Source organism: Gopherus flavomarginatus, chromosome 3, assembly GCF_025201925.1.
Source record: "Gopherus flavomarginatus isolate rGopFla2 chromosome 3, rGopFla2.mat.asm, whole genome shotgun sequence".
NCBI lineage: Eukaryota > Metazoa > Chordata > Testudines > Testudinidae > Gopherus > Gopherus flavomarginatus.
Window position 1 is genome coordinate 209164830 of NC_066619.1, and position 20721 is coordinate 209185550.

The 20721-nt window shown below is 42.2% G+C and overlaps 1 protein-coding gene and 1 long non-coding RNA gene across 3 annotated transcripts in view; one reads left to right on the forward strand and one right to left on the reverse strand.

The window, feature by feature from the left end:
* Nucleotides 1–20721, reverse strand: part of MARCHF1 (membrane associated ring-CH-type finger 1) — a 249081-nt gene that overhangs the window by 57468 nt on the left and 170892 nt on the right. The gene's annotated exons all lie outside the window — the stretch shown is intronic.
* On the forward strand, nucleotides 3366–16563 carry LOC127047879 (uncharacterized). The gene is made up of 4 exons (XR_007773507.1): nucleotides 3366–3511; nucleotides 9530–9711; nucleotides 13146–13225; nucleotides 16497–16563. It is a non-coding gene; the product is annotated as an uncharacterized LOC127047879 (long non-coding RNA).

Consider the following 20721-nt stretch of genomic DNA (forward strand, 5'->3'; position numbering starts at 1 on the left):
GTGAATTTTGTACTAATGAAAATAAGGAATTAATAGCCCAAGCTAAACATTGTTGATAGAGGAATCAAGAGCGTCCTGCAACTGCAGATTAATCTTGACCCATAACATCCATAACGTTTAAGGTCTGAGTCTGTCTCGAGCAGGAACACCACTGTGTTTAATATGGACTCAACTGAGACTCAACTGGGAGCCAAGGTAGGACTTGAAGTGAAGTTTGCATGGGTGAGGGATTCAGTCATTAAAAAAAAAAAAATCTTAGGAATACAAAAGGGAACTTGATAATGGTGTGTTGTGATAAAGCATATATGTTAAAACTGCTTTTGTATGGATTAAGCCCCTTCCGCCTGTTACAAAACTCAGGTGTGATGTGTCATTAGGCAGATGTGGTACATTAAAGTGTCTGCCACTGAATGAAAATAATCAGTCATCAATGGAAAAAAAACATTTTATGTTCCTCATCTCTCTATATAAACAAACATCTCAATTCAACAATTTTGAAGGAAAAAGGCAGAGTCAATTACATCTGGGGAAAGAGGATGTTAGAAACAGCTGGCGGGTGTGTGCTGTGGAATATATTCTTCCTCATCTCAACATCTGTGATAAGCCTTTTTAAGTGATAGATAACTCATGCATTGTCACTGAGGAACAAAATGCAGGGGTCAGTGTCTGACCAAGCAGCTGGACTGTGCACCAGCAGATGCGTAGTGGATAAGGGCATGAGAACAATCTATCCAGGCCACAGAGCAGCCAAGGAGTTGCTATCTGGCGATTGCTCCAGCCCAGCCCATGGGGCCTTACACAGGCTCCCTGCAGGTAGGCCGGAAAAGAGATTCCACATAGCAGTGGATCCTCTGCCCTTGGTACTACCTGATCCACTCATGCTCTAAATCTGCTAAGCTCTATGGCATGGACACACCTTGCCTGTTCTTCTGACCTTGTCCCTTTTGGGGTGGGTGGATGGGTGGCAGAAAGTGGTGAAATATTGTCAGAAAAAATTAAGGACAGTTTTTACACTTGAACAATTACCTTTCCATACATGTTCAGCCGTAAAGAACTGTGTCCTTTGGTGAAACACTGCAAGTATGAACACAAGTTGTACCAGACAGAATCAGATCACTGGTGAACTAGCACAACACCCTAAGTTAACTTTAGAGTGAAATTCACCCATATGCAGAAGTTTAAGTGGGACTTAAATAATGCACAGACCTTGTGCAGTCCTTCTACACAAGGGAGAATTTGGCTTTGAGTTACTTTAACTCTTTCTCTGTACATCAGTTGAAATTCACAGCGAGACTGTGAATTATATTATTTTGTTCCATACTGGCAACTCTTTGGATTGTTTTCCTAACAAGTTTCAGCTGGTGAATCAGTCAGAAACTGTTCTCTGCAACAAATTCTGCATGATTCACTCGTTGGGTGGTGTGACTGATGACCTGGCACCATGTGCCACTGTTTGTTACCTGTTTGATTGATCTAATCTTTATAAATTAATTCTGCTTTTATCCAAAATAAATTTCATTTAAAAATAAAGCCAATTGTATGTTGTGATTGAACAAATCCCAGCAACTAATTGCTTTCTGTGAACATTTGTACGGGGAACTTCATTCACAGAAATGTTTGTAAAACGTGAATAAAAATGGGTGACTCTCAATGGGTTGAAGCAAAATTATATTTAGAAATGAGCAAAATGTTTGTCAAGAATTGGCCTAATTCTGGATTAGTCCAAGGTGTACTGAGAGGAAGGTTAGCCCCATGTTTAGAGCACTAGCCTGGTACTTGTGAGATGCTTCTCTATCACAGGCTTCCTTTGTCAACAGATAAGTCACTTTGTGCCTCAGGTTCCTATCTGTAAAATGGAGATAAATACTTCCCTATTAGAGCTGGTTATGAGATTTCAGAGGAAAAGGCATGGTCATCAGAAAATGCTCATTCATCTAAACCTAAATGTTTTCAAACAAAACATCAGGGAAACAGTCCAGTTTGCAAGGGCACCCTGGCTGACAGAATGGCTGCCATGAGAACCTTGCCTAGTTTCCTGGTGGGCTGTTGGAAAGCTTGTACTTCCAGGGCTCTGGGGCAGCCCTGCCATGCTGACTGCCTTGGGATCAGGGACACTAGGTCTTCCATGCTTCCTGCTGTGAGCAGGAGAGAAAGGAAGCCCTGGGACTCCCAGCTCGAGATGGATCTCTCTACACTGCCCACTGAACCTGGGTTCTGACTCAGGTTTGAGCCCAAGCCCCTCTTCTGTCTGCACACAAATCAGTCTGACTTGGGTCAGTGAGAACTCAGGAGTTGGGTCACAGGACCTTGCTAGTAGCAGGGCCGTCCCTAGTGGGGTGCAGGACCCAGGAGCCGAGTTTCTATCTGCCGGGGAGTGCTCTCCTCCCAGCTCTGCCCAGGCCCTGCCCGCACTCCATCCCTTCCTCCAAGGCCCCACCCCCGCCCCACCTCACTTCTTCCCACCCCCACCCCACCTCTTCTCCACCCAGTTCCTCCCCTTCCCCGAGCACACTGCACTCTCGCTCTTCTCCCCTTTCCCCTAGCACCTCCAGATGCCACGAAAAAGCTGATCAGTGGCAGGTACTGAGAGGGAGAGAGGGGGAGGCGCTGATCAGCGGGGCCTGCTGGCAGGCAGGAGGCGCTGGGGGGAGGAAGAGGTTAGTAGGGATGCTCCTCCCTGTCCCTCTCACCGCCCCACTCAGCTCCTCGTGAAGCACAGGGCCCAGTTCAGTGGCCCCAATTCACCGGACCCTAGGGCTGGCTCTGGTTAGTGGACTGGCCCACTGTGACTTAGGTCCAAGCTCTGTCATTTTGCACTGTGGATGGAAGTCAAGCTGCAGAACTCAGTCCGAAGGTCTGCACAGTACAGCGGGGACACATTTGCATGGCTGACACACCCTGGTCCAGCATCTGTAAGCCCACGTTTACAACGCAGCATGGATGCTGAAGCACAGGCTTGGAAACACGGAATCCACAAGCCCGGGTCTCAAAGAGTCAGGTTTATAATTCAGTGTAAATATACCCTCTGAATATTGTCTCTGTGGAAGCCCTTAATTGGCTTCAATGTCCTCAGAGACACAAGGTAGGCGAGATAGTTTTTATTGGACTAACTTCTGCGGGTGAGAGACAAGCTTTTGAGCCACATGGAGCTCTTCTTCAGGTCTGGGAAAACTGGGTGAAACCTTTTTATGGGTTGAGTTAAAACTTCACTGAAATTGATGAATGGGAACACACCTTTCATAACATAACCGTAAAGATTAATTAATCACAATCTCTCACCTAAGGCAAAAGGTATTTGTGAACTCACTCAGGAGTTCTGGACTGTGTGGGTTGAATGTTTTTTTGTTTTGTTTTTGGTAAGGAGTTGGGAGAAGGAGAGGAGAGAACCAGCCCAGACAACCTGAAGAAATCCAAGCAGAAGCCTGTAAGCATAGTGTGAGTGTGACCCTGAGAGAAGCTAAAGAGACAGCTTTTGGGTCTGGTGCTGGCTAAAGAGCCTTGGGACTGTCAGGTAAGAAACTGTTCCTTTGGCCTTTGGTTCCTCCTGAGTTTGCAGAAGCAGGACTTGGTAAATTCTTTGTAAATAAACAAAATTGCATCAAAGAACATCCTAGATTCCATAATCAATTTCTACTCCCAACTGGAACATCCCCAGACTCTGAATTTTGACTAGCCATTCAGGTAAAAAAGGGAAAACATTATGCTTCCCATTCACTCAGATGGTTAAAGAAGATTTTTAGTCTGGTTCATAGTGAGGTTCACTTTCTATTCTCACACATTAGCAAAATGGTGTTTGTTTGGTTTCTGATACTAGAGAGGAATGTTCAAACTCTGCCAAAACTGTCTCCATTGAATTCAAACACAAAAAAAACCAAAACAAAACCTGGAAAAATTTTCATGCCCATTACAGTGAAACATGACTCGTGTGCAGGCGTAAGCGCTATGAATCACCTAAGTGCTCAAAACAGAGCTTAAGTAAGAGCTAAGTGGTACACAAGCCTTACACAGATCACCTCCTCAGTGGTAAATTTCATTGTAAGTTCCCCACATTTTTTAACAGAAATCCAAACTTCAGGTTTAAACTAAACAGTGTTTCTTTAATATCCAAATCTCAAACTTAAGTGGTGTGTGAGGCTCTAAAACTGAGAGACGGTGTTCTTAACATTTGTTCTGATTTATTTATTATTACCTCTTTTTAACCCAAATGGCGAGTCAAAGTCTGGGATCCTGTAGATGTTCCAATTAGGAGTAGAAACTGAGGCTAGTCAGGTATTTCTTTGATGCAGTTTTGTTTGTTTACAAATAACGTACAAAATTCTGTGACTCTCAGAGCCGGCGCTTCCACTAGGTGACCCTAGGCAGTCACCTAGGGTGGCAGGATTTGGGGGGCGGCATTTTGCCACCCTCGGCGGAAATTTGGTGGCAGGGGGTCCTTCTGCTCTGGGTCTTCAGTGGAAATTCAGCGGCGGGTCCTTCACTCGCTCCAGGACCCACCGCCGAAGTGCCCCAAAGACACAGAGCAGAAAGATCTCTGCTGCCGAATGCTCAGAGGAGGAGCGCTGCTGCCTAGGGCAGCAAAAATGTGGCGCCGCTCCTGGTGGCTCTGAATTCAGAAGGAATCAAATAGCAGAAAACAGCTTTTTTTGCTCATAGCACCGAGAGCACTCTTTTCAGCCTGCATCCCTCTGCCCTCCCTCTCTGTAGATTTTTACTCTTTCAGCCTCTCTCTGGCTCTATCTGTTCTTCTGTTTGACCTCAATTTCTGTGTGATCTCTTGTCCCATCTCTACCCTAAACAATACTCAGCCAAATGTTCCTGGACAGGTTCACACACACATTTTCTCTTAGGTTTGGCTTATGCTTTAACTATGTTAATTGAACTGTGAGTTCACAGCTACCAAACTTAATGAGATTTTAACTCAACCATAGAAAGGTTTCACTCAGCCCATAACATTATTAATTAAAGGTCAGATCTTGCAGCCCTTACTCAGGTTGAGATGTATCTTGGGCCCTGGAGCCTGCAAGCTGTACCTTAGTTAAGTCAATGGGGATCTGCGTAGGTGCAGGAGTCCATCTGTGCAAAGCTGCAAGCTAAGGCTTTTATTCTGCAAGCAAGTAATCCCACTGAGATCATACTGAGTAAAGTGCTACTCCTCGTCAGAATGGTAGAATCAGATTTTAAGCTTTGTATCAAGAAGCTAAATTTTTATGAAGAAATTCATACAGTTAAATAACAGAATCATGCAGTTAAGTTAATTGTTTATGGACCCCCTCTAAACTGAAAGCACGATAGCTTCAGTGCATTTTTCTAATATAATCTCAGTCAAGATAATGAATCCTTAAGGGAAAATGTACACAACAGGTATGTTGCAAATACATAATCTCAGCATACCAAATCTCATTGCTATAATTTGCCACTTGGCACACTACGATTATTTTGAAGTTATTGTATTCATTGAATGGGGACAAGATTGATACTAAGGTCTCTATTTCATTTGGTGTGTAGAATAATGAATTCTTGTAAAGAGTGTATTCCTTTAATAGATGTTTATTTCAGACAGCTTCATTGTACGGTGCATTCAAATGTGGAAACTAAACTGGAGGCCAGCTGCACTAATTTTATCATAGCAAATTATATCAAGTAGCATAATTAAAGACAGTAATTCAAAATTAAGTTGTCTGACAACCCATTTATAAGCAAGGCAACTCATTTCTCTAGGATATGAAGGTACTGAAGGGACAGTGCCAACTCCAGCTGACTAGGTTTGGCATTTCAAAAATTGCTGTTAGAAATCATTCTCTAGTCAGCACCTTCTCATGTCTTAACCAGTTTAGATTAATTCTTCTTCAAAAGGATGCAATTCAATTAACAGAGATGACAGGATGTTTTAGTCATAATTATTTTCAACAGCGCTGGTGATACACTTTACAAACAGAATAATTGTAAATAGTACACATTTAGGACAACAAAAAAGCAGGCTGGACCATCATCTGACTGCAGAAAACCCTCTAATATCAAGCATCTCTCTCTGCCCTAAAAGGCAGTCAGTAAACTATCAACTTCTAGTAAAGACAAATATTCCTGGTAGCACAGATAGTAGTGGAATTAATGTATCATTATTGCTGGAACCCTAAGAACCTCCCCATCAGCTTTCAAATTATTTAATGGTCTTTGGTTTGTACATCACAGACTTGTAAATCTTCCCAGAAAATGTGTGTCTTCTGTAACTCAGCTGTACTCTTGACAAATTATTTCCGAAATATTGCACATTTAAGTTCCCAAGAATTTAAGTCACAAGCATGAAGAAAGCTTCCTCCTGAATTGGAAAAAAAGGAACTTTGAAGTGACCTTATGGACATGTTTAATGAAGATACATGATTTCACACTTGCAAAGCATTCAGAATTGAATGGGCAACATGTTTCAGATAAATAGTTCATTTGCCAAAAAAATGCAGTTTCAATTGACTCAAAACTGTTTGTGAATGTGACCCAATAGTTTCAGCTGGGAAAAGATTTGTGTATGTGTAGTTTTAATCCCCATTCTAGACCAGAGTGTTAAACTCAGATTTCCCAATGCCAGGTAAGTGACTAACCAGGAAGCTATAAACTATACTGCAGTCAGGGTCAGATTAACCTTTTGTGGGCCTGGCGCCAAACATATTTGTGGGCCACCATGGGGGCAATTCAACATGGCCTGGGGAGATTGGTCCCCGGAGAAAGGGGGATGGCCAGCGGCATGGCATGACAGGGGCGGCCCCACTCCACCCAGCCCAGTGCAAGGGCACTATTTACAAACTAGCTGTTGCCAGATGCAGAATGGCCTGCCCGTCCCTATGCTGCCTGCATGCCCCTTCCCCTCAGAGGTGGGCCCATGCCACAACTCCCCCGTTCCCTATGCCCATCACCCCCCAGACCCTGTCACAAATGCATAGTGCCCTGCACACCACCACCCCTGTCCAACGCCCCCCTGCCCATAGCCCCACCACAACTGCCCAACACCCCACACAGAAATCCCACTCTCTAGTGCCCCAACACACAGAGATCTTCCCTGGCCCCTCACAACTCAGCACCCCCCCAGGCCCTCCAGAGACCCAATCCTCCATGCCCTGCCTCCCGGCCCTGCTGGGAGGCGACTGTGTCTGCCGGGCTGAGCCACCAGTGCAGCCAGCGCTGGTGCCAGGGCAGGGAATTGCTCCGGCCTGTCGGAAGTGGTGCAATCAGCCAGGCCAGGGCTTGCCCCAGTCGGGTTCCCTTAGGACCCACTTGCCTAAAGGAGTCAGCCAAGCCCCCCAACTGGACAAGATTGGCCAGGCTTCTGCACCAGTCCCAGGCAGCTCAGCTCCAGGGAGACAGGTGGGGCCCCACAGGGGGTGGGAAGCAGAGAATGCCTGGAGCCAGAGGTGCATTGGGGTCTAGCCAGGAGGCAGAGAGAAGCTGGCAGATGGGGCCAGGGAGTGGAGAGAAGCCCTCAGTCAGCCGGTGGGCAGCCTGAGAGGAACAAGTGGTGGGCGGGGGGAAGCCAGCAGGCTGGAAGGATCTCATAGCGCCACTGGCACTCTTGTAAACCGAGCACTGACTGCAGTGGGTTGCTCTCAATCTCTCCTGTTGAAGCTGTTTCACTTTTACTAGATGGCTCTATAGCCTGGTGATTAAGGCACTACCTAGGAGGTAGGAGCTGTGGATTCAAATCTTCTCTCTGACTGATTCAGAGTCTGACGGCCTGACAAATCTTGGGCAAATTTGCTGACAAATGTTAAGTATTTTCAGAACCAAATGCAGTATTCTCCCTGATTCTTTGGTCTCCTGGCCAAACCAAAAAATCATTCATCTAGCTTTAGGTTTAAGCTTTGAGTTTACTAGTTATAAATGGATAACCCATGCAGAATAATTTCACATAAAGGGTAAAGATATGGCAGGACAGGTGAATAGATTATCCTAAACCTCCCTCTTAAGTAATATCAAAAGTATTTTCATGGGATGCTTGGTTCAGGATGGTACTTGGGGCTATGTTGAAAAGGAAGGTGCTAAGACAGAACCAGTGGGAAAAGTGTTGTCCTAGATGGCCTTGTCCGGTCCCTAAAGTGACACTTACTCTAATTCAGATACAAAGTACACTTTATAGCAACAATTCATCATCAAATCCTCCAGATTCCCAACACCTGACATATTCAAATAACTGAAACTTCAAGTCCTATTAAAATAATGATACTCTGGGAATGGATGCCTTAGAGGATCAGCAATGGTTTATTGAGCTTTACACATTTTGATTTGAATGCTGTTAAAGTCAGTAATCACATAAAGTCATTATCGTCTGATGACTGTTCAGAGACCCTGAAATGAATTTGTAGTCTCTGTCAAAATCCTGGTGGACATGTATCTATACTACACAATCAATTATCATTGTTTGAGACTTGGAGCATGCTTGGTGCTGCATAGGTGTAAAGGGGATTTACAATCTAAGTTGTATATGGACAGCAAGAGTCCATATTATTATACATACAGTAAACATGCATGGCTCAAAGCCTGAACAGTAGAACTTCATGTATGTGCTCTGTATGTTTTATTTTGCATAATTATAAAAGATGGTTAAATATATATCTCCATTAAAAATAAATATTTTCTGATGAAAAAATCTGATTTTTCTATGGACATTTGTCAAACAACATTTTCTTTTAATTTCTGTTACATTTTGAATTTTTTCCTTCACTATCTTTCCCTTTATACTTTCCCCTTCTTTTCAATGAAAGAGGAAAAAGTAGAAAACCAGAGAAACTGAGGAATAACAGTTTCATTTTTCTTCCTTTTTTCACTGAGGGAAAAAGGTAAAAAGAAGACCCTCAATCTCTCTCCCACGCTTTATTCGACAGAAAAAGTGTGAAAAAAGTTTGTTAAAAGATTAGCAAATTAGAAAAGTAATGTATTCTATCACTTTTTATTTCATTTATTTCACTTTTTTCACACTTTTTAAGTGGAAAGATGTTTTAATATAAGTGTGAGAAAGTGGGAAAAAATCCCTAGTCCTTTCACTTTTATTCCCCCTTTTCCACTAAAAAAAAAAAAAAAAATAGAAGTAGTAAGAATAAGGAGAAAACGGTTGCTTTTTAATCCTCCCCCTACTTCTTCTCTTCCCTTTTTATTTTTTCCCCAATGGAAAAGGTTTTCCCCCTACCTTTTCCTTTTTAATATTTTCCAGTGAATCAAAAGGAAAGAAAGAGGGGAATAAATCCCCCCCAAAACCCTAAACTGAAAATTGAAAACCAAAGTTTTTCAGATTTCAAACTAATAAAACAAAATTTTAACCAAAACCAAAATGAGATTTGTTCTGAATGTTTATCAAAAAGTAGAAAAAATATTGAAAACAAAATTTTCCTGTGAAAAACAATTGTTGACAAAACTGCATTTTCTGACCAAAAGAGATGTTGCTAGAAAATTTTCTAACAATCCTAATGGTGACACTATTACTTTGTCTTGCCACTCACCTAGCTTGTGAATGCCTTTGAACAGAGAATTTTCTTCTTTGTTTACACAGACGCAGCTCAATGCATTAGTTATTAAACATAAACTACCACCATATTGTTTGTACTATAATAATGGACCAACATCAAGGATGAGGGATGCACTGTGCTAGGTGCTGTACAAACAAGACGACAATCCCAGTACCACATGTATGCAGGACTTGAACATGTTGTCAGGAAAGGACCTGAAGAAAAGGTCTGTATGAGCTTGAAAGCTTGTCTCTTACCAGATTCTTGTCCAATAAAAGATATTGTCTCACCTGCCTCATCTCTCTGGTTGAATAAATGCACTTTAAAGAGGATTTTGAGTGTATCCGGGGAGATTGCTTGGTGTCCAAGGAGAAGGAAGGCTTTCCAAGCATAAGGGGCAATATGGAAGAAGGCTAAAAGACAAGAGTGGGCAAATAATAAAAATGGGGTGCTTGGGAAGATCCTCAGTTTTGGAAGGGAGAGATTGAAGGAATGAGAGCAGAAATACAGTCAGGAACTTGAAGGCAAGATTGAAGAACAAGAATTTGATTTTCAAAAGCACTGAGTACCAATAGCTCCAGCTGAAGTCAATAGCAGTTGCAGGTGCCTAGCACCTGTGCAAATCAAAGCCTTATTGTGTCATTTTTCACTCAAATGAGTACACCAAGTTTATTTCCAACAAATCAGCATTCAAACACAAATTCTAAGTGGTATCATTATCCATCTGCTAAAAAAAAATTAAAATGAAGCAAACAGTATGTCCAATTTTGGCATTGGTATTTAATGGATTTCTTATCAACTTCTCTCTTACCAGGGGAAGTCTGTTTCCTCAGGGGTTCAAGTCAAAATTCTGTTCATTGCATAAAATCAAGAAAATTGCTAGCTAAACTTGGAATTACCAGGACTATAGTTTCCATTATGCGTTTGTATGATAGCAATGCAATTATTATGAATTGTGATTCCTTCTTAACTCTTTAGGACATATTTCTCAGCATTATCATTTTGTTAGTAAAAATGTTGCCTAACTCCCCGAAAAAGTAACATTATTTCCTGAATCAGCAGCCTAAGCAACTGGAATTGAGTAAAAGCAAAAGTGAGCACAAATTTAGGTTTCCAACTATACCAAAGGTTATTGTCCCTGCCTACAGGTATATGGGATCTTGGGGAGCAATTACCACACAGGTGGGGTGTCAATTAATTTCTTTATTAAAGGAAAAAAGGAAGTGGTGGGAATTTAACAATGAAATACGATGGGATGGGGTGTATAGGGTGTTTACAATAGACAATGATGGGGGGGTTCTTCTTATTGAACAGTGTAGGGAGTTCTAACAGTGGGGTACAGTAAGTGGGGTTCAGCACAATGGGATACAGTACAGTCAATAAGCGTATCAAAAGAAATGCAAAATAAAATGGTAGCTTCTATATAAAATGGTCAACAATCTTAGATAGAATGTATTAAGTGGTTAGTGGCCTTATACACAATGTAACACAATGGTATCAATGCAAATACAAAGTATATCAGAAAAGTGGAAGCAACCAATGGGGTGTTATAATTACAAGTAAAATGTGAATCACAGTGCAATAATACAATATGGGTGATAAGTGAAATTATGCAATGTAACGGTATAAAAGAAAAGTAATGACTTAATTTGTGAGGCTAGGATAGCAGATAATCTGCAAGAGTGTACCTAAAGGCTGGGTCAAGGAACAGGAGGGGGGAGGGGAATTAATGATTAGTGGCAACTGATGAGAGGAGAGTGCGGCTGGAAGCAGCGAGATACTCTGAAGCCCTGCAGGGTAAGGACAATGGAGCAGTGTGATGGTGATCTTCGTAGGGGAGGGGCAGCGGAGAAGTGTAAAGAAGGGCTAGAGAGAGGTTTAAGCAACAAGCGGACACCAAAAACAAAGGAAAAAAAAGCGGCAAAGGGTTTGGGAAGTTTCACAGGGGGAGAAGCAGCAAGGGGTTTGGGAAGTTCGGAGAGAGTGCAGATGCGGGGGGAAAAGCAGCAAAGGGTTTGGGAAGTTTCACAGGGGGAGAAGCAGCAAGGGGTTTGGGAAGTTCGGAGAGAGTGCAGACACGGTGGGAAAAGCAGCAAAGGGTTTGGGACGTTTCACGGGGGAGAAGCAGCAAGGGGTTTGAGAAGTTCGGAGGCTGATGCAGATGTGGGGGGGGGGGAAGCAGCAAGGAGTTGGGAAGTTCAGAGAGAGTGCAGATGCGGGGGAAAAAGCAGCAAAGGGTTATAACAGGGAGACATGGAGAAGCACACAGAGGGGGAGATTGGAGCGGGGGAAAAACAGACACGGGAAAGTTCAGTGAGAGATCGGGACAGCGGGAAGACGAATTTAAGCAGCAAAAACCTTATCTATCTTAACCAACGGCTAGGCAAAATAACAAATATCACAATTCTAAGCAAAACTATAACAAGCAGCTATACGGAGCAACAAAACAGTAAACTATAACAAGGCAGGTGAACTTACAAGCTCTACAATCTTAACAAACTATGACTTATTAAACTAAAAAAACAAAACCTATGGTGCGCCTTATGCTATGGAGAAGTCACAGAGGGCAGAGTGGTATGTGCTCAGGATCCAGCTCCCAAGGAAGCCAAGGGATGGTGGCTGCAGCAATGGATACAGCTGAAAGCAGAGAGCCCCGAGGCAAAGCCCACAGGAGCAGAGCTTAGCAGCGGCACAAACTTATTTTTAGCAGCAAAGCGCCGCGGAGTTTAAGAGAGGTTTTAAGACACAGACCAAGGTTTAGCTTGAGTCTGTATGCTGGGGAAACAGAGCCAGCAGCTAAAGTAATAAAATAAAAGTAGGGAAAGTTTCACAGAGGGATTCTTACTAGTCCCCAAGGCAGCAGCAAAGGCAGAAGCAGCAGCAACATCAGAAGAAGCAAGGAGGGCTCGGTACAGACTCAATAATCAGGAGATCTCTCAGGTAGCAATTCGTTCTTCGTGGGGGGGGGGTTTAAAAAACCAGGGGTATGCTCAAAAATAAAACGAGAGCAGAGAAAGGACCCCCCCAAACCCCTGGCTGATCAGACCAGGCAGCAATGCAGGAACCTTTCTGATGTTTGTTTCAAAAATGTCTGTTTTTAAAGGCAAACTCAGGCAGTTTCCCGCCAGTAATCCTGATAGGCTCCCTCTGTCACAAGGGAGGAGGCACAGGGAAAAACTGCAGGTTAAGCACAGAAACCTGTCTGGGCAGAGTCCTGTGCAATAGGTGACTCAAAAGCACATGAGGCCTATGACTCATGCCCAGGATCTTAAAAACACAATAGGTCTTGCAGCTCTGGACATTGCCTGCCCTACACCGAGCCCAGGTTCAACGAGGTGATAACAGGACTAACCCTTTGAACAGGGCAGTGGTCCCATTTAGCACGCAGCACAAGTGGCCATCCCTTTGAGAAGGGCAATGGCTCTTGTTAGACAACTTAAGCAGCCCTCCCTTTGAGAAGGGCAGTGGCCCTGGTAAACAACTTAACAGCCAGGGAAGGGCAGCCACAGGAGGAGAACAAAAACAAAATGGAGTATGGGGACAGCTATAAGAAACAAAATGGAATGGGGGATAGCTGTAACAGATAGTTATATGAAGTTAATTCCTGAACTTCCATCTCAAGCAAGCGTTTTCTTTAACCATCTCCTTCTCCTCTTTCAGCTGCATAACTAACGAACCAGCTTGTGACAAGTCATTTTGTTCCAAGCAGAATTCTCACAAAGAATTCTTTTGGGAATGGGGTAAGTCAACATTATTATGAATATTTGTATTACAGCAGAACCCCAGAAGCCTCAGTCAGATCGGGGAGCCATTGTGCTGGGCACTAAACAAACATATACTGTAAAATGTATATATCAAGAATTTATGGAGTAGGTTTATTTGCTCTTTGTGCTGCAATGGGATTTAGAGGGATGAGTATTCAATCAACTGGCCTCATAGAACTGAGACAGAATGGGCTGAAGCATACAACCACTGGGCTTAAGCTAAGATGTAGGGCTCTTCACAGACTTCTGTAAACAACTTTTATTTAACCAAATAGTTAAGTAATACAACACTGAGTTCTTACTTCCCCATTCCTGAGACTTCTATCTCTTAATAGATAGTAAAGCAAATAAAAGGCATTTGGAGAACATCCCCTTGCTGGTAGGGAAAAAAAAATAGAAAAAACACATCCTTAGCCAGAACTTATACTGGGACCTGGCAAAGCTCTACTAGTGCTCCTTGTGCTGGCTACAAATTTGGACCCCAATCCTGCAGGTTGATCCATGAGAGTGGACCCGTAGGCCCACGTAAAACAGCTTGCAGAATTGAGGCCTGGCTCAGCAGCAACATATGTAAATTAATCCTGCAAAAAATATTTGAAAACCATGTAATGTTTTCTTATCTAAAATCAAGAGCACTATTTCCTCCCACTTGTGTGCTAATACAAGAGATAGGATAGCCCAGGTGGGAAGAAATGCAAGTGCTAGATGGCTCATCTGTATCAATGAGTATTAACACATCTAGGTCATAACTCCAATATGCTTGCCAAAATAGGAGAGCAAGAAAAGGCCAAAGTGCTAACAAACACAATCACAAGATACAATGGTCTGAATTACTTTAGCTTGTCTTAGGTGCTGAAACAGAAATGAAAAGAATAGCCTCACTGCCTTGTTATTTAATAGACTCAGCTCAAGCTCATAGCCATATTTGATCTTGCGAGATTTTGAGTTTTCTCCTTGAAAGCTGCAAATGAAACTGGGCTGTGATTCCACTCTTTGTGGCCTAGTTTATACCCTTGTTTTACTAAATCATGTAAGGCAGTAATGGAGACTAAGGCCCTTTCCCCATCTCGTAAGAACATAAGAATGACCATACTGGGTCAGATCAAAGGGCCATCTAGCCCAGTATCCTGTCTTCCAATAGCGGCCAGTGCCAGGAGCCCCAGAGGGAATGAACAGAACAGGTAATCACCAAGTGATCCATCTCCTGTCGTTCATTCCCAGCTTCTGGCAAACAGGCCAGGGCCACCATCCCTGCCCAAATTGACTAGCCATTGATGGACCTATCCTCCATGAACTTATCTAGCTCTCTTTTAAACCCTGTTATAGTCTTATCGTCTCTTACTTGGCCTAATAAGTCCCATACAGATCTTAGATCTGGGTCTGGTGAGGAGTGCAAATCTGCTCTCTGGATACTCTTCTGTGAGCAAAGGGGCAGGGAGGGAGCAAAACCTTGGCTACTCCCATCCTACTTGCTGGCTGTTTGTGAGAGAGGTGGGAAGTAAACTGCAGTCTTTCAAGGACTGCTATAATTTATTTGCCCTCAGAGAAAGAGGAGAGCAGGAAAGAATTGTGCCTCTGAGGGAGGGATCTAAGGCACAACTCCTCCTGTGGCTCCTCCTGAGGTTGAGAGTGGAAGGAGATTTTGATATCCTTACAAGAGTTGGAATGTGCCTCATTCTACAGATACTCCCACTGGGGTAGACTGTGCCTTTGGGCACTACCCAGGGACAAGGGGTCAGGCCTAAGCTGCAACACCCCTGGTCTTTGATTAGCAATGTGCCTCAGACACATCGCTCTGACTCTCGCTTCCTCAGAAACTGCTACAAGGATTTCACTTACACTTTTGAAAACATATTCACCTTAGGACAGAGACCACACATGGTAAGGCTCAGCCCAACAGAAACATTTCTGGGAAATCTGTGGGGGCTGGGGGGGAGAATGGGGGTTATTATGAAGACCATTTTGTACCTTAATGACAACATTTGCTTCTCTGAAAGCCATAACAATATCATAATTGTACATATAGAAATGAAGGCCCTGTCCTGCAAACTCTCCTTCCACAGCACTGCCATTGTCTTCAGTGTAATTTCACTAAGCAGGTGCCCTGTGGGACAAGTGTGACTAATAAGGGTGCCCATTGGATACCTGCTGATAGGTACATTGATGTAAATCAGAGTTTGTTACAGGAGTGGGTGGGTGAGATTCTGTGGCCTGCATTGTGCAGGAGGTCAGACTAGATGATCATAATGGTCCCTTCTGACCTTAAAGTCTATGAGTCCACGAGTCTATAAATACCAAAGGAAACAGTGTTGTTTTGTGAACAACATCCATGTAAATGAGGGCAAAATCAGGCTTGGCCACAAAAATATTTTCTATTTTCTAACCTGCGTTGGTTGGGTGTAATTTGTCTCAGTTGTGTTAAATTGTAACTATATAACTGCTGAATGTATACCATCTAGTTGTTCATAATGCATATTAAGCGAGCAGTATTCTGTCTTTCCAATTCTGTGCGCATTTTAATTTAATGTAGAGAGTAGCCATTCTTCAAAAGTCATCAAGAGGATTGTCCCTTTCATGGAGGGCAAATACTATTCTGACAAACAGTTTTGTTTGCAAGCCTTTTCTTAAAGTCTCAAAATACTTCTATAAGCTGAACTTCTTGCAGGAACATTGTCCCCTACAACAGAAAGCTGCATTTCATCTGCTGCTTTTCTGATCTTTTGTATTTCTGAGGATGCAGATTGAGGAAGTTCCCATATTTGGGACTATAAAAATGAAAGAACAGATCTGAACAGTGCTACTATGTTCTCCGTTCGAGAACACTTTATTCTTTTATTTAAAAGAACAAAAGAGGGCAAAGGGGCTACCAAATCTTGGAAATATCTATGTGAAAGGATCTCAATGCTCCAAAAAGGCAAAATGTTGTAAGACTTAAGAGGCTGCCACATTTTTAAAGAGACATGCCAGTATTACAGAATGCAGCAAAATATTTTGGGGTCTGTGATGCCGGCTGGCCAGATGCCAGTTCATGCAGAGGTCCCCATGTCTCAGCTGGACATTGACAGCTACATAGCTAGAATCAGTCTGGCTCACTCATGGGTTCATATTTGATAAAGTAGATATTAGAATGATAAGAACGTGTTTAGTGTTTAGACTACTGAATGCTTGTGAGCTGCTGCCTGCATTAATTTCCCTTGTAATATTGTAATGTAATATTTCAGAGGTTGTATTGTGAACTACCATACAGGTGACGGACACTAATTAGAGTGAAGAGCTGCTCCTTCCAAAAGAGGAGACCCAGCAATACCAGCTGGGCTAGGGTTGGATCTTACAACTGGAAACTCCCTATATATGGATTGAGACACGGTCCACAAAAGGACCGAAGACACTTATTGCTTTTCTCCCCTCTTCCCCCTGAAGGTGAGTCATGCAAGTGGACTCCTTCCATCAGCTGAGTTTGCACCTCAGAGCACATGGCACAAGGGGGATAAAAACTCCAAGCCAAAGGAACTAAGGATCTCTATGCTTCTTTGACTCTGGGTATGCAAGGTACTTCTAGACATAAGCACGAGATCACCAGCTGTTTATCCTGGGTTAGCCCTAAAGGACAAATCAGCAAAGCTTGCTGATTACCGAAGCCTATATTACCCTTTGAAGTCTACGGTTATAACTCATTTGTATGTCTATGTTTCTTGCTTTAACCTTGTAAATAAGGCTCTAGTTTCCTTTTCCTATTTAATAAATCTTCATACAGGTTACTATAGGATTGGTTACAAGCGTTGTCTTTGATGTGAGATCTAACATGCAATTGACCTACAGCAAGTGACTAGTCCTTTGAGATTAGGAGTAACCAGAATACTACTGTGATTCATGCATCACTGAGCTTCACTCACCTGGGTGGAGGTAGGACAGACCAGAGTACCCAAGGGTCCTTCTGTGACTCCACATTAAGGCTATTAAAGTGTCTCAGGAGTTTGCACTTCGTGCAATTGGCTGGTGAAATCTGAATTTAGAACTCAACCAATTTGAGGTTTGTACCTTGGTTTTTAACAGTATGTCCTGCGGTTTGCACTCATGCTCTTGAGTCACTGTTGGGATCATCACAGGGCCAGTGGGACTCTGTACAGGGAGAAACACCACTTAGCAGGACTGGGGCCTTAAATTTGCCATATTGCTCAACAATGAAATAGGCACATTAAATCTGATAAAAGTGCATAAAATAAAGTATGTTAAGGATAGGCATATCAATCTCTCAATTCAATGGACTATTATTTAAAAGCCTGCTTGAAAATGGGACATCTTACATAACTCAAACAACAAGCATCATGGTTATCCTGATGCTATCAGGACTGCTTGATACACATGTATATATATAGTCTTATAGCTCAGGCTATCATCTTCTTCTCTAAACTATCTAGACAAGAAGCATATTATTTTAAGATGTATGTGTGCATAAAATATCTCTCTCTCACACACACACAGAATTTGACTTAGATGTGTGTGTACATGTTGCCAACTTGCATGACTTCAATTGAGTGATAAATTATTGTTTATAAACTATTGGTAGGCATTTTGATTACATACAGTCTGTACAGCAGGAAGCATAGTATTTTTTCAAACACACACACACACACACACACACACACACACACACACACACACACACTTACATCATTCGAACAGCAGTTTAAAACAGGTCAAGTCTAACCAAGAATAAATTGAAAAATGCATTATTCTATACTGGTAGGCCCTTGAAGTTGAAGCATATTCAATGAAATTTTATTCAGAAGTTCAAAAGTCAGGCAGAGACTTAGGAAAACAAATGCTGCTGTCATACACATTGTAGAATATAACTATTTACAATAAGCTCACAAACGGCCACTGTGTGTTTTCTGAACAAATTCAAATATTTACAACTGATAGGAAAACAAACAGCAATAATTTTGAATGCTGCTGCATTAAATTTTAACTACATATGCTTTATTAATGTTTGCAAGAATAGTCTATTTTTCTAAGAATGTGTTTGTCAGCATTGGAGTTTTAGAGTTTTAATGGTTTAATATGAGCTATGCTACAGGTCTGCCCCATATTTTTTGATATTACCTGTTCTGTTTATCAGCAGGAGTTATCATTTAGGTGACTAAGATAATATTTACTCTAATATATTTTAATGCTGGTTTTGTAAACATAATATTAACTGAAGACACCATTTGAAGCATAATGACATTTTAAGATTTATACATTTTTGGTTTTGTTTTTTTTAAGAAGCCATAAACAGTTATTACATAGGTATAGGATATGCTCACTCTCTTACACATCTGAATAAATAAGGGCCTTATTATACCTCAGATTTATGCATTATCCCCATCGGACTCGACTGGGAGTTATGTTTAAAAAAAGGTGGAACATAGCCCTTTGAAAAGTCACAGTAATTCAGAAGAGAATACCCATTCAAAGGATTAGTGCAAAATTTGGAAAGGCCTATTAAGAATCACAGAGAAGGGCCAATTACCAGCTACATGCTGCCACTGTACCAGTGTATTTGGGATTAAATATTTATAATCTTAAACCCCAATCCTACAACTGATAGTGAGCAAATATAGCAGGCCAGCCTATCAACTGCAGGATGTGACTATAGATACTGTTGTTATTTTTAAGAACACTCCCAGTTCTGTGAAAAATACATGTTCTTTTTTAAAACCTAAGTCAGCTGTGGTTATTTGCATAAAGAGACTGCTCAGAGCAACAAAAATAAGTCTATTCACAGAACGGCAGGGTGGAAACTTGCTGCTTTATATAACTTTATCACACCACAGTGGTAGGAAAACTCCCCCTGACTAAAATGAGAAGTAAAGGAGAGGAAGAGCATAGCTCCATCCCATAATACATTAGGTAACCCAGTTAACACTGTCACAGCCACTTTATTACAATTATACATTCTGATTGCGTGTACCATGCATTCTCGGATAGCTACACTGTTAAGGAAATGTGCTGTTTGCAGCTATAGAAAAGTTACATTATGCATGGCATCTTGAGTTTTGCTTTTATGGTGTAAATCAGCCACTTATACTGTGATAAGGCATGCTTAATATTTGCACCTCAGAGTGCTATATAGAGGGTAAACTATGAATTTGAAAACCCTGGTGGAAGAATCTTCAGCTTTGATTGAAAGAGTGAAATAGCTTTCCATATGTCTAACTTAGGATGGGTAGAATAGACTGTAAACTACAAAAAAAAAAATCTTCCAACAGTGAAGTCTGCTTGTACCATTTTTTTAAACCCTTAGACAGAAAGCAGTATGTAAATGGGAATATAGTGAATCTTTATAAATATTCCTCTAAAACAATATCTAGGACAGGTGCTTCAAAATACCAAATCATGTGTGGTCAGTAATTTGGCATTTTTAAGGTAATCATTTAGCAGGTATGTCTTTGACATGCCAGTGCCCCTTTCGTTGTTGTTTATAATATCATGAGAAGAGACAAAATTGATAAATATTTGGTGACAAAAATATTAGATAAGGTGAGATTAAAGGTACACCAAAAATCAGTTCCATCTTTCAGTCTCTGTCCATTGAGCGTTACTGTTCTCCACATTCTAAACCAGGCAATGAGTATTACCACACTTCATCTTTCTCCCTCCCTCCAACTATAATTCAACTGAGTTTTATATGACAGACCCTGTGCCAGACTCCCAAAGAAAGAGTATTCTACTGCCTGCTCTGGGCTTTTGAAAAGTAACGGAGCCAAGCAAAATCAGACAATTTACTTTGAGTCTGAATTTCTTTTAATTGGAAAATAAGCACAACCTCCCGTCAGGAAATTCTTAAGACTTTCTGCATATAGCTTCCATCACTAACTAAGGGGCACTTGAATCATAGTGAACACGGAGAAAGGTAATTACAATGCGTTAGAAGCATTTCTCACAGGAAGCATTTTAGTACAACCAGTCAGTCTCACAAATACATACTTAAACATATCCTCAGAGAGTTATATTTCAAAGACAAGATTTGTTCCAGATAACCACAATGGAAAGAAATGAATCCACCAGATCTTTTTCATATCATCATATCCCTTAAATAATTCAGACATTTAGAGAAACGACACAGGCAGTGAAGAGAAATATACTCTCCTGTGCAGGGACGGCTCTTCCATTTAGGCAGCCTAGGCAATCGCCTAGGGCGCCAGGATTATTGATGGGTGGCGTTTTGCCAGAGAGGGCGGCAGGCGGCTCCGGTGGACCTGCCGCAGTCGTGTCTGCAGGCAGGCAGGCAGGCAGGCAGGCAGGCGGGCGGACGGTCGGCTGCTCGCGCGGCTCCGGTGGACCTCCCGCAGGCACGACTGCGGCAGCTCCACCACAGCCGCGGAGCAGCTAAGCGTCTGCAGCCACAACTGCGGCAGCTCCACCGGAGCCGCGGGACCAGCGTGTGAGGAGGCGAAATTGCCGTGCGCCTAGTGGGCTAAAACCCCTAG